General features: G+C 41.3%; 1 protein-coding gene across 10 annotated transcripts in view; it reads right to left on the bottom strand.

Annotated features, from left to right (window-relative positions):
• LRRC3B (leucine rich repeat containing 3B) overlaps positions 1 to 12,283 on the bottom strand; it is a 152,755-nt gene that overhangs the window by 68,425 nt on the left and 72,047 nt on the right. For 3 of the 10 annotated variants that reach the window (XM_073884817.1, XM_073884740.1, XM_073884765.1), the window contains exon 2: positions 7,156 to 7,256. The exons of 6 other annotated variants lie outside the window; for them this stretch is intronic. The gene's annotated coding sequence lies outside the window, so the exon portion shown is untranslated. Of the gene's footprint in view, positions 1 to 7,155; positions 7,257 to 11,687; positions 11,795 to 12,283 lie in introns of those variants that run through there. One more of the 10 variants, XM_073885078.1, reaches the window with a different exon arrangement.

The raw sequence follows: 12,283 nt of genomic DNA, 5'->3' as shown, positions 1-12,283 counted from the left end.
CAAATTGCTTTAGAAACCTGTCATACTGAATTAGCAAAAGAAGATAGTAATTCAGAGGGGTGCCAATATGGCATTATTGAAAAAGGCTCCCTCTGCAGGATTATTTGGGGACAATAACTCACTTTCATCACCATGGGTCAGTATGAGCCTTTCTGTGGCTTTTGGATTTAACCTTTTAGAAAGCGCACCATATAGATGAGAAGTGCACAGAGAACACCTGGACTCACCACCCAGAGAATGATGACACATGCGAGAGCAAGAGCACATCCACGTGTTGGCTCCATTCTGGTCACTTGGCATGGACCAACACAGACCCTGTGGCAGCCTGGCAGAACAGGTGGGTTTCAGAAGACCCTTAACCTTGACATCCAACTTAAAGGCCAGGAGAATTAGGAATAAATAGCACAAACGTGTAAAATAAAATACTCTCCCTCGTGATCTTAATGATGGGCCATCTCTTTGGAGAAGCCTTCCACAACCATCCTATCTCCCCCCACTTCATCACTCCCTGTCTTGTTACCCTCATAATTTTCTTTTTCTTTATTAAGATGAAACAAGTTTTGAAATTGCCCAATTAATTTTCATTACTTGCCTGGCTACTTCCATCCCTCCCATCCCAGAACATGATCTCCCATGAGAAGCAGAATTTTAACCATCCTCCACCAGCCCCTAGGAACAATGCCTGGAGTAGGCACTGAATAAATATGAACTGAAGACTTTGGACTTCACAAAAATCTCATTATATAAGAGCAGAGGCTATTCTGTGTGCAAACGTGTTGTTTTACCAGCTGTAACAGTGAAGGCTACGCAAGCAAGAATCCAGGCAGTCACCATGAACTGGGGTGGGTGGGTACAAGGTCACATCCAATACAGGATGATGGGTGGGTTGTCCAAGGTCACAGTGCTAGTCGGTGGCAAACCACAGGAACTTCATCTACAACTTCAGATCCCCAGGGCCAGTTCATTCCATACCTCATGCTGAGGCCTGAACCTATAGAGTTTTTTTAAAATATATAAAACCATACATATATACACCATTACACCTGCTGATGAGAGACTGGCTGTATGTCTACCAGTTACTTGGTGGAGAGAACCTTAGCTGTGGAAGAGCTGCAGGGCAATTTTCATTCTCCACACTGAAGTAAGCATGCTCCTGAGTAAGCTCAAGAAAACTGTCATCCAACTCTTCAGCACCTACTTCTTGATCTGCACAATGAAAATTGTACATCATCTCTGAGACTTCTCTACCTCTGAAAGTCTAATATTTTTCTGCAACTCTTTATTTTGAACTTCAATTTGAACAATTTAACTTTGAATTTTAAGGTCTAAGACTTCAGAAAGGGTGCAAGAATTGCACCATGAACACAGTAGACTGACTGGCTGTTAAATATTCTGTCGCAGGGTGCCTTGGGGGGCTCAGTTGGTTAAACACTGGACTCTTGATTGCAGCTCAGGTCATGATCTCAGGGTCCTGAGGTCGAGTCCCGCATTGGGCTCCATGTTCAGCAGGGAGTCTGCTTCTCCCTCTCCCTCTGCCTCTTCCCCGCTCTCTCTATATCTCTCAAATAAATAAATAAATGAGTCTTTTTAAAACATAAATAAATATTCTGTCACATTTGTTTTCCCTCTTCTTGTACATATGTGAGTACACATGTGCGAATGTGTGCATGTGTGTCTATGTGTACACACATGCATGTGTGTGGTGTGTGTATACATGGGCATCAGGCGCACAAGTGAAGATCTATGTATATTTGGCTTGAATTATTTGAGGGTTCATTGCAGACATTGATGTACTTCATCCCTAAATAATTGAGCATAAATCTCCTTAGACCAAGAATAGTTGCCTCTACTGCAATTATCACACTCAGGACATGTAAAATTTATAACTATACGGTTTTCTAATAAGCAGTTGGTTTTCAAGTCCCTTCAATGTCCCTAAATGTCCCTTATAACTTCTTATTTTTGATCTGGGGTCCAATTGAGTATCATGCATTATATTTAGTTGTCATCTTTCTTGAGTCTCCTTTAATCTAGAATGGTTCCCCAGCCATGTTTATTTGTTTATTTTTGGCCCTTTACAACACTGACATTTTTGTAGTGTTCTAGCCCAGCTGTTTTACAGAATTTCCTTTCATCTTAAATCACCCGATTTTTTCCTCTAATTATATCCAGGTCAAAGTCTCTCATTCTAAGTACCTAACATGACCAATATAAAGTAGATGTGAAGTAATTATGGTTCCCAAAAGGAATATTTAGGCTGAAATACCAAACCGATGAAGAATAAGAACACTTCTGACATAGGTATCTGGTCTTACCTGTTGGAAGAGTCTCCTCCATCTGTTAAAAGCCTCATCAGTGCAATCAAGTTAGTGCTTCCCACATATCAGTCACTCACATACCACCTTCAAAGAATTTTGTTATATCCGGGTTCGACTTGTGTTAGCATTTATGCAATCCTTTACTTTAATTTGATCTATTTATTTAAACTATCATCCTAAGAAATAATATCCATAAAAATGGTTTTGCTATGCTTGCTATATTTTTCTAATACCTATCAAAGTACACAAAAATACCCAAAGCAAATTTATGCACATCTAAAATGATTTCCCATACCAAAGTGGGCTTCTTGGGGAAATACTGAGTGGAGTATGGCCATATTGCTGTGTGTGTCGTGCATGTGTGTGTAGACAGAGTTGGCATAAAAGGCCTTCTGAAGAACTAAGGAAACAAGAAGGTGCCAAGGTTGTCATGCCAAGCCAGGGACAACATTCAAACAAATGACAAGTCCTGCAATTCCTGAGAGGCACAGCTGCTATCTCCAGTCCCCTGACACCAGATTGATTGCTTCTCTATTCATTTCCCAGGCCCTCAATTGGCAAGATGGAAACAGGCTCAGGAAAATGCTACTCAAGCAAACTCAGACACTGATGGAAGGAATCACTGTGTCCTCCAGAAGATCACTCTTTGTGGCCTGTAAAATATGCCTATTGGATCACAGAATTCCTGATATTTCATACCCCTCTACATCTGCCAGAAGGAGACTGAGGCCCAGGGATGATGGGTGGGTTGTCCAAGGTCACAGTGCTAGTCGGTGGCAAACCACAGGAACTTCATCTACAACTTCAGATCCCCAGGGCCAGTTCATTCCATACCTCATGCTGAGGCCTGAACCTATACAGTTTTTTTTAAATATATAAAACCATACATATATACACCATTACACATATAAAACCATATTTGTACACACACATATAATCACATACATATACATATATATAAACACACACACACACACACACACACACACAACCACATTCTGGCTTCCTGAATCCCTCCTAAATGCTCTTTTAATCACAAATGTTCCCAGCCTCCAAGAGAAGGGCATTCTCTGAACCTCACCTCTGTCATCTTGGCTACTCACCAAACAATCATCTTTCCCTGTGTCCCTTCATATGTAAAACATATAGCCTAGGCCAGCCCACACTCAAATGCTTCTAGTAGTTCTACCCATCCTAATTTTGACAAATGTATAATCCTACTCTAAAAACTCAGCATCAGACCTCCAGAAAAGTATTCTAGGGCTAGACCTCCCACCTCCTTTTTACTTCCGGTCAAAGCCTTGTGGAGCAGAAGGCCTGGGTGGGTCAGGGATAGGTTGGGGAACAGCCCACACCTGTACTGGCAGCTGGTAGATACCCAGCTATCCATTGGCCCAGGATGCTCTCATGGGCCCTCGCTTTTCTTTCATCCCAACACGCAATTGGTTACTAAGTTCTGTGGCATCTGTCTCTCTAGAGTCTGTCTCTTCCATTCACTCTTCTCCTTCACCCCTTGGTGCAGGCCCTCATCTTCCTCCCCTATACTGTTACAAGGTCTCTCCCCTTGCCTGCGCGCCAAGCCACCCTCTACACCAATGACTCTCACAGTGTGGTCCAGGGACTCCTGGGGGGTCCCCAAAACCCTTACATTAAGACGAGACTCTTTCCATGATACTGTAGACATGATTTGACTGTAGATATGATATAGACTATTTCCATAACACTACAGATAAAATATTAAAGATGTGATTTGCCTTTTCTATGTTTATTCTATCATAAGTATATGGGGTAGTTTTCCAAAGGTTTTTCTGACATGGGATATCACAACAGAGTGAATCCAGAAGCAGATATGAGAATCAGACTGTCTTCTATTAAGCCAGATGTTAGAGATGTACAGAAATGTATAAAGATGTCACTCTTCTCACTGAATTTTCATTCTGGAAAATAAATTATTTTTCATAAAAATGTGTTTTTATGTTAATATGTAATGGGTTTATTATTGTTATTTTAATGAATTAGTAATCATTTTGTTAATATCTCAATTTTAATTTCTAATATGGGAGATGAGGATAATATAATCCACATAAACGAAAACTGCTTGGGATCCTCCATACAGTAAATCCCTCATTGATGATAGCCCTGCTTCCCTGTTCCTATCCTAATTCATATTAGGTTCTCCAGGTCTCCTGCCCCTCCTCTCTCTGTCAGGTGCAATATCAGTTTGATATTTCCCTCAATCCATCCAGCGTCTCTAAAGCCCCTTTGAAGCCATTCTCACCAACTCACAGCCCAAGCAAATATGACTCTTTTCTCTCTGACCTCACTGCTCCTAGCACATACATGTCACACTCTGCCTGTAATGCTTTCTTTATGAGTTCAGCTTTCCATAGATCTCTCTCTCCCTCCTATGTCCACACATTCTCAGAGGTCCAAGACAGAATCTCACAATCTATATCTTTGTATTCCCGGTCCCTGGAATAAATGTGTATTTGTTAAATGACCTGAACACAGGGGAGATGGAATAAATGTGACAGTGGATTTCTAAACATCAGACATGGGGAAAGAGTGAATGAGAAAGGGTGAGATCAAAGAATTTCCTATGTCCAAGCTGGGGAGGAGTGCGCATAAAGCAGTGATTTTTAAAATCACTAGGCACAAGGATTACTTAAGGAGATTATTAAAAATGCAGATTCTCAGCTCCACAGACAAAGCTATTCTGACTTTGCTGGTTTGGGGCAGGGCCTAGAACCCTTTACTTCAACAAAACACAGGCTATTCTGATGAAAGGGGTTCTCAGAACACACTTTATGACCCATTAGCAAAAATAATACAGCAGAGGGGAGGGCTGCTCAGGGCAGCAGTTACTAGATTAGGCTGGGCTGAATCAGGAGATTCAGGGAGAGCAAGGAAGACTTGATGAAAAGGCAGTTTCGTGAGACCCACCCCAAGTCTTCAGAATCAGAATCAGAGGTGCATCCAGGGGGCTTAGAGTCAGGAAACTTTACTCCCGTGGTTTAAGTGCTTAGTCATAAGAACCTGGAGCCAGGGTATTAACTTCTTTTCTTCATCCAATCATCTCTCATCCCGGAACCTCCCATCTATGAAGCAGAGACCATATGGTGCGCCCAGATGTAAATGGTAAATACTCATTAGGAAAGGCCCTTTGGAGGGTCATATAAATGGATCCTAAATGGATGGGGAGCTTTCGGGAAGATACTGGATTAACAAGAAGACCAAAAGAACTATTTCATAGAAAGGACAAAAAAACTGGAAGGACAAGCAACTCCCAAGTTTTCCAGAGTCTAAATGTCCACACTGTGCTTATGGATCTTGCTCCCATTGTTTCCCCATATAATCTAGACCCCCACCACCCGGTACAGTAACCACTAGTCGCAGTGACTACCGAGCACCTGGAACATGGCTCCCATGATTGAGGAGCTAAATGTTTAATTTAATTTGTGATTAATGTAAATTTAAAACCCAATAATGCCAGTTATTGGAAAACATTCATGTATATTTGAAACAACGTGGATATGTGAACCTGCTTTTTCAATTGTCAATTTTGTGAAATCTGAACATAGGTCAAGTGTTTCTGATGAAAACTCAGTTTCCAAAGTGCAATGTGCTGTATAAAATACACACTAGTTTCACAGACTCGGTATGAAAAAAAAAAACAATAAATTTTAACTCGATCATATGTTAAAGTGATAATTTTGGATATACTGCGTTAAGTAAAAAACATTATTAAACTTAATTTCACCTTTTTCTTTTTACATGTTTCATGTGGCTACTGGAAAATTTTAAATTCTGTAAGAGATAGCATTATATTTCTATTGGAGAGCGCAGTTCCATTTAAGATGGTATAGAATGTGACTACTGAATATTGTCATTAAATATTATGAAACCATCTTGGAACATTACTTTATAGAGGGAAATGAACGTTCCTCTATAAATTAGTCACCCCGGGGACTGCAGGCAGATTCCAAGGATGCTATCATTTTGGAAACTCAATCTTTTCCAGATCTCATCCCTACCTGCCTCCCCAACGATGGAGCAGCCTCCAGGACAGCTAATGAGTCCCTTCTGAAAAGAAGCCTCAAATTTTCAAGTTCCAGTCTGGTGTTTACACACCTGATCACCGTCTACCTTTAGCAGTCTTACTTCAAATGACTTTGGCTTATTTCAAAACACCAAACCCGCCCTTAAACAGCTTAAGAATTCATACTGATGAGACTATTCACAACATTATGCCATTGGCTCTCAAAGAAGACCCAGTGCTCTCCTGAATAAAGGCAAAGGCATCTCTCTCCAAAGAGACTAGTTACTAAGCCAACCACACTCTTTAGGTCAAATTTTGGCATGTTTGTTAAATAAATTACCAGACAGTAACGTTCTTTTCTAACCCCTTCTCTGGGTTTCATCTGTCTGAAAACTGCTCTCATTGTTATTTCCCGTGTTATCAGGCATTGACTCACACCTTAAGACAGAGGGTTCTGACTTCGGGTTCATGGTCCCCCATTGAAAGGCCATGACTACAGTGCAGGGGATCCACAACTGTGGGACGTCTTTTCTGACCTCCCCCCCACACACACACTGATCAACAACTGGAATTTGGCATTTTCTTCAATTCTAAAGACAAACAACAGACTACAATACTGTCATCAGTATCTGATATCACCAATAAAAATCACAGCTTTTTTTTATATATAGCAACACAGTTGTTCAGAAATCCTGAAATATCATTTATGCATATCACAACTTTAAAATCATAATAGTTCATTCCTCCTGCTCATAACCCCTCCTAATAAAGAGAGACAATTATCGGTCAACTTCTCACCTGGTAGTCATTCAGCCACAAAAGGGAAAAGGTGCATCTTCTCAGTCAGGGGTCCAGACATCTGGGTTGCTTAATGGCTGCCCCACCTACACTTATTTATTCTTTGTGGATAAACAGAAAGTAGTCAACCATTTAAATTATTTGTTATAGTTTTGCAAAACTGGCCAGTCTAAATGAGAATGTTTAATTCTTCATAAGCTAGCACTGCCTTTTGAAATATGACAGGTATGTGGGCTACAAGTCTAGACCAGGCAAGTTCAAACACATCGGATGGTGAAGCTAACTACTGAAGTGTGTCATTTAAAGTGATTTTTTTTAATAGCAATGACAGATTTGGCAATGATACAGGTCACGCATAATATTGTAAGTTCAGTGTGACAGAGATTCCAGGAATCCCTGAGAATCAGTGTTTTGTGGGTATTTTTGTTGTTGTTACGGTTCTTTGTAATCTTATGTACTTTAATTTTTACATTTAAAATATTTTAGATTTAATTTAAACAAACTAAAAATGTTTATTTTACATTAAAAAAATAAGAAAGAGTATAGAGGTTTTACCAGACTTCCAAAAGGATACATAGCAAGAAAAATGGTTAAAATCCCCTGAACTAGGCATTGCATTACTAATCCAGGACCCTGAACATCCATGTGTATTTACCAGAAACATTATGGTAGAATACATACAGGTAGAATCCACAAATGTTACCTGGCACTGGTCACAGTCATGTTCACCACCCCTACTCTATCCACACTGAGGAGAAAGGTTTCTCTGTATTAGTCTCTCTGTTATCAGCACCAAAAAGAGGCAAAGTAGAGAAAAAAACACTACTTTTTAAAAAGAAGTAAAGGTGCACAATTTCACCCGTTAACACCCTAGAAGTTGATGATGAATTAGAGGTTTTGGAGCTTGGGAAGTGAACAGTAACTTCTTAGTGACTCAATAAATTACCATCAATTTTTCTAGAAACCAGTTGGCTCTTCCACCTGCAATATGCAAAGAAAATTAAAATCTTGCCTGTTATTACTGAACCTATTTCCCTCAGTTAAGTACAATATGAATGTATATTTAGAAACACTGCAACACCTTCCAATTTAAAAGAAAGTGATGTGGGACTTACAGGGTAAAACCAGGTGAGACAGAAGAAAGCAACACATGTTGAAGACTCATATTTCTCGGCACTGTTGTCCCAACATTTAGAAACACCCTGGCATAAAAACAATGCTGTCACTTTTGGAAATTTTGTTCTTTTTTTTTTTTTTTAACACCAAAAGCCAGCTTCAGCCCCCAATTTAATATTGTCAATACATTTTCTTCATTACACAACTGGCACACCAACTGTTACCTAAGTACTTCACTCTTCAAATCCCACACCCACACATTCTGAACTCATCTGCACCCAGATATGAATAAAGATGAATAGCATCTTGAGGAAATAGCTTCTCCGTTCTCCAATGGCAAAAGCCATGGAGCAAACACCTCACGGTGTCTGAGGGATTTCTCAAACAATGAGAAAAAAACTCTAAAGCCACCATTTTGTCAGGAAAATTACATCCTTCCATGGCAACTTGCCCATTAGGGATTTGAAATCCAAAGGGACCTCAGAATTCCTTTCCAATATAGAGGTTCGGTGACTTTCTTAAAAAGAAATGACTTTTCTTTTTTCTTTTACTAAACTTCAGGTAATTAGGTTTTGGTAGGTCAGCAACCCAACTCAGCATCTCTTTATGGAGAATGGTTCTAGGAGACCTTGATGAAATTGCAAATGCTTGGAAATAGTCACTTGCTTGCATGCTGGGTAAATAGGAAAGCATGCTGACTGTATTTATTTTACTATCATTATGTCTCCATGGGGTGGGCTAGTAAAAAAGTGCAAGCTGTTAACAGCTTGGTATATACATACATACACACACCCCACACACAGTTTACTCAAAAAATTTACTTTTCCTTCAACTCAAACCATGACTGCAGAAAATCCCCAATACTTGAAAGAATTTTTTTCCAAATGTTTGTTTCTAAATTGGATGTTTGTCACTCCATTCATTTGTGTTCGTTCATTTGACAAGTTGTTAATGAATGCCTACTATGTACCTGGCTGGTGGTGAACATCACATTCAGTGGTATAAACACAGGCAGGTCTTTGCTCAAAGAAATGTTTCACAAGGTGGCTAGGTGCCCAGACTAACCTATAGTAATCTCCCGTATTAGTCTTCTTGCGCTGCAGTAACAAAATACCACAGCCAAGGGGACAGCATGGCCATTGTCTTGTGAGGGGTCTCTCCTTGGGTTGTTGATGGCCTTGTTCTTGCTGTATCCTCACAAGACTGTTCCTCAGTGGATGTGGGTGGAAAGAGAGGAGGCAACCTCACTGGTATCTTTTCTTATAAAGGGCACTAATCCCATGATGAGGGGCCCACCCTCATGACCTCACCTAAACCTAATTACCTCCCAAATACAGTCACGTTAGGGGTTAGGGCTTCAATACCTCTTTACTGTCAAATGTGCTATGTCACCTACAATGTTAATTCAATAGACTTAACTGTTTCAAATCCATCTCAGAAGAGTAGGACTTTGGTTCCTCTGCAATTTGGCTGCTGCAGTGGTTAGGGCTGAGGACCCCAGACACCAACAAAGGATGAGAGCTACAGCAGCACCAGACACTTCAGTCCTGAAGACCCAGGTGGTTTGGGGTTTAGAGGAGAGTAAAATAAACTCAGGTCAGCATCTAAAGCAGAAATCATAAGATCTCTGCAGTGAGGTCAAGATCCAGAAATGATATGCTTTTAAAAATCAGGTGTCCTTACTTCAAGGCCTGCCTGTGCCTGCCTCTTTGAAGCTTCTCATGATCAAATTGAATCAGGCAATACAGCAAAACAAATAAAAGTAACACAAAATCAGAATAATAGGAAGGTTCAGTGTATTATACTAGGCCTGAGGTTTTCACAGAGCTGCAATTACAGAGCACTTTTAACCAGGCCTGAGGAAGTAGGCTAGTTGCATACTCACCCCTCTGCTATGGGAAAGCCAACATCCACCCGGCCCGGCCCCTCGACTAGAAATGATCTGATTCTACCAAGGTTCGATCATTTCCTTAAAAGTCTGTATGATCAAAGCCAGCCTGGAATGGACAGGGATCAAAGAGGAGAAATTCCAGAAATCCAAGTGCAGGCTTTGACTCTGACTAAAACTTTGTGCAGCTGACTTCCTTTCAGACAATTTTCTGCCACTTCAAAGAAACCACCAGCACATATCACAGAGGTTGAATACGCCTTTCCCCGTGGTCCTGAGTCCACGCAGAAGCAATCAATAACTTTCAGCTGGATCTCTGACATACAGACTTCCAAAATGGAATGTCAAGCTCCTTCATGTTTTTCACAGAACGAAGGGGTAAAAACACTCCTACATTTCTCTTCCCCCATCTAGTGTCAAAACTGAAAAGGCAGGTAAGGACATTCAGGTATCTCTGGGTGACTTAACTCACGCTTGGAGCTGTGCACATAACACACAGGGCCTGGGAATAATTCTAACGCATGTCTGGTTCTTTGCGAGGGCTTTTTTATCTCCATAGTCCAAAAGGATCCTTACAGCAAGTTACGTGGGATGAGAAACATAATAGCCATTTGGTAGAAACCCGGGGCTCAGAGAGTCAAAGGGACTCCCACCTTCGGTCACACAGTTAATGGCAGAATTCTATTCAAAATCAGAAATTCCAAGTGCAGATTTTATCATCATCACACAAGCTTGGGAACTAGAACTCCATTCATCATCGCACAAGCTTGGGAGCTAGAACTCCATTCTTCTGCAGGAGGCTGAATACAGCCTGCGGATGTGTTCTGTGTTTTGTTCTGTTCTGTTTTTAATTGAATTAGTTCAATCATTAAGCTTCAGGAGTTTTCCCATAAAAATCTGGATTTCTGACTCTTTTGGAAAAACCAAAGCTCAGATCTGTCCTCACGCAGGCAAAGGAAGAGCAGAGCTAAGAGGAGACTGGCCTGAGGATGTGAGCCTTCGGCTCAGGTCTTGATCCCAGGGTCCTGGGATCGAGCCCCACATCCGGCTCCCTGCTCGGCAGCAAGCCTGCTTCTCCCTCTCCCACTCTCCCTGCTTTGTTCCCTCTCTCACTGTCTCTCTCTCTGTCAAATAAATAAATAAAATCTTAAAAAAAAAAAAAAAAGACTCCCTCTCCCTCCATGGGCTCATGCTCAGCTACACGAGACCCTAGCAGGTCATGCTGTTCCCACTTCCATGACTGTGCTCATGTGACTTCCTTCCCCTGGGATGCATCTGTCTGTATTGCCAGTTTGGTGGGGGTATGTGAGCAATCTTTCAGAATTCAATTCAAAGGCCCCTGGCTCCGTGAAGTCAGTTCTTGGTATCCCTGGAAGAACTAACTGGCCTTTGTTCAGGGTTCTTAAATACTTTCTTGTGTTATTTTATTAAACCTGTTTTCATATGTGCATATTCAGTATTGGGCACATAGCAGGGAATTAACAACGTTTTGATCAATACTAAAAACAAAGAAGTAAGTAGTACTTACCATGTGCCAGACACTGTTCCGAGCACCTTATACATAGGAACTCATTTCAGCCTCACAACATTTCACGTGGAGAAAATGGAGGCCTATGAAAGGTTGAGACATTTTCTTGGGAGTCACTCAGCTTGCTGTTAAGTTGCAGAAGGGGAATTAGAACAGAGTCTGGCTACCTCTGGATAGATGGGTGGATGAAAAGATGGAAGGAAGAAACAGAAGAAAGGAAAGAGAGAGGGAAGGAGGGAGAAAGAGAGGAAAGAGAGAGGGAAGGCAGGTGAACTGTCAGGAAGAGGGACTGGCACGCTCTGTGGCAGGAACTGTAAGGCTGTTGGTGGGGGCAGGGGCAGTGTGTGCACTGGTAAATTTTAACAGCAGATTCTCTGGGAATAAAGAGCCCTGCTTTGTAGTATCTGTGAGTTTCTGTGGTGTCAATAATCCTACCAGAGGGGATTTTGAGCTACCAACATGACATCACTGAATGCAGAGTTGGAAAGAGGAAAGGTGACCAGTTGGCAGTACTCCCCAGTACGAACTCCTCGGCTGGAACACACCAGGGTACAGGACATGCCCAGGAAAGCGACCGAAGATGAGACAGGTAGGAC

The sequence above is a fragment of the Callorhinus ursinus genome, unplaced genomic scaffold (assembly GCF_003265705.2).
Source record: "Callorhinus ursinus isolate GAN/ISIS: 27379988/994484 unplaced genomic scaffold, GSC_fseal_2.0 scaffold1, whole genome shotgun sequence".
NCBI lineage: Eukaryota > Metazoa > Chordata > Mammalia > Carnivora > Otariidae > Callorhinus > Callorhinus ursinus.
Note: the sequence above shows the minus strand (reverse complement) of the source record. Positions and strands in the feature narration are given on the sequence as shown.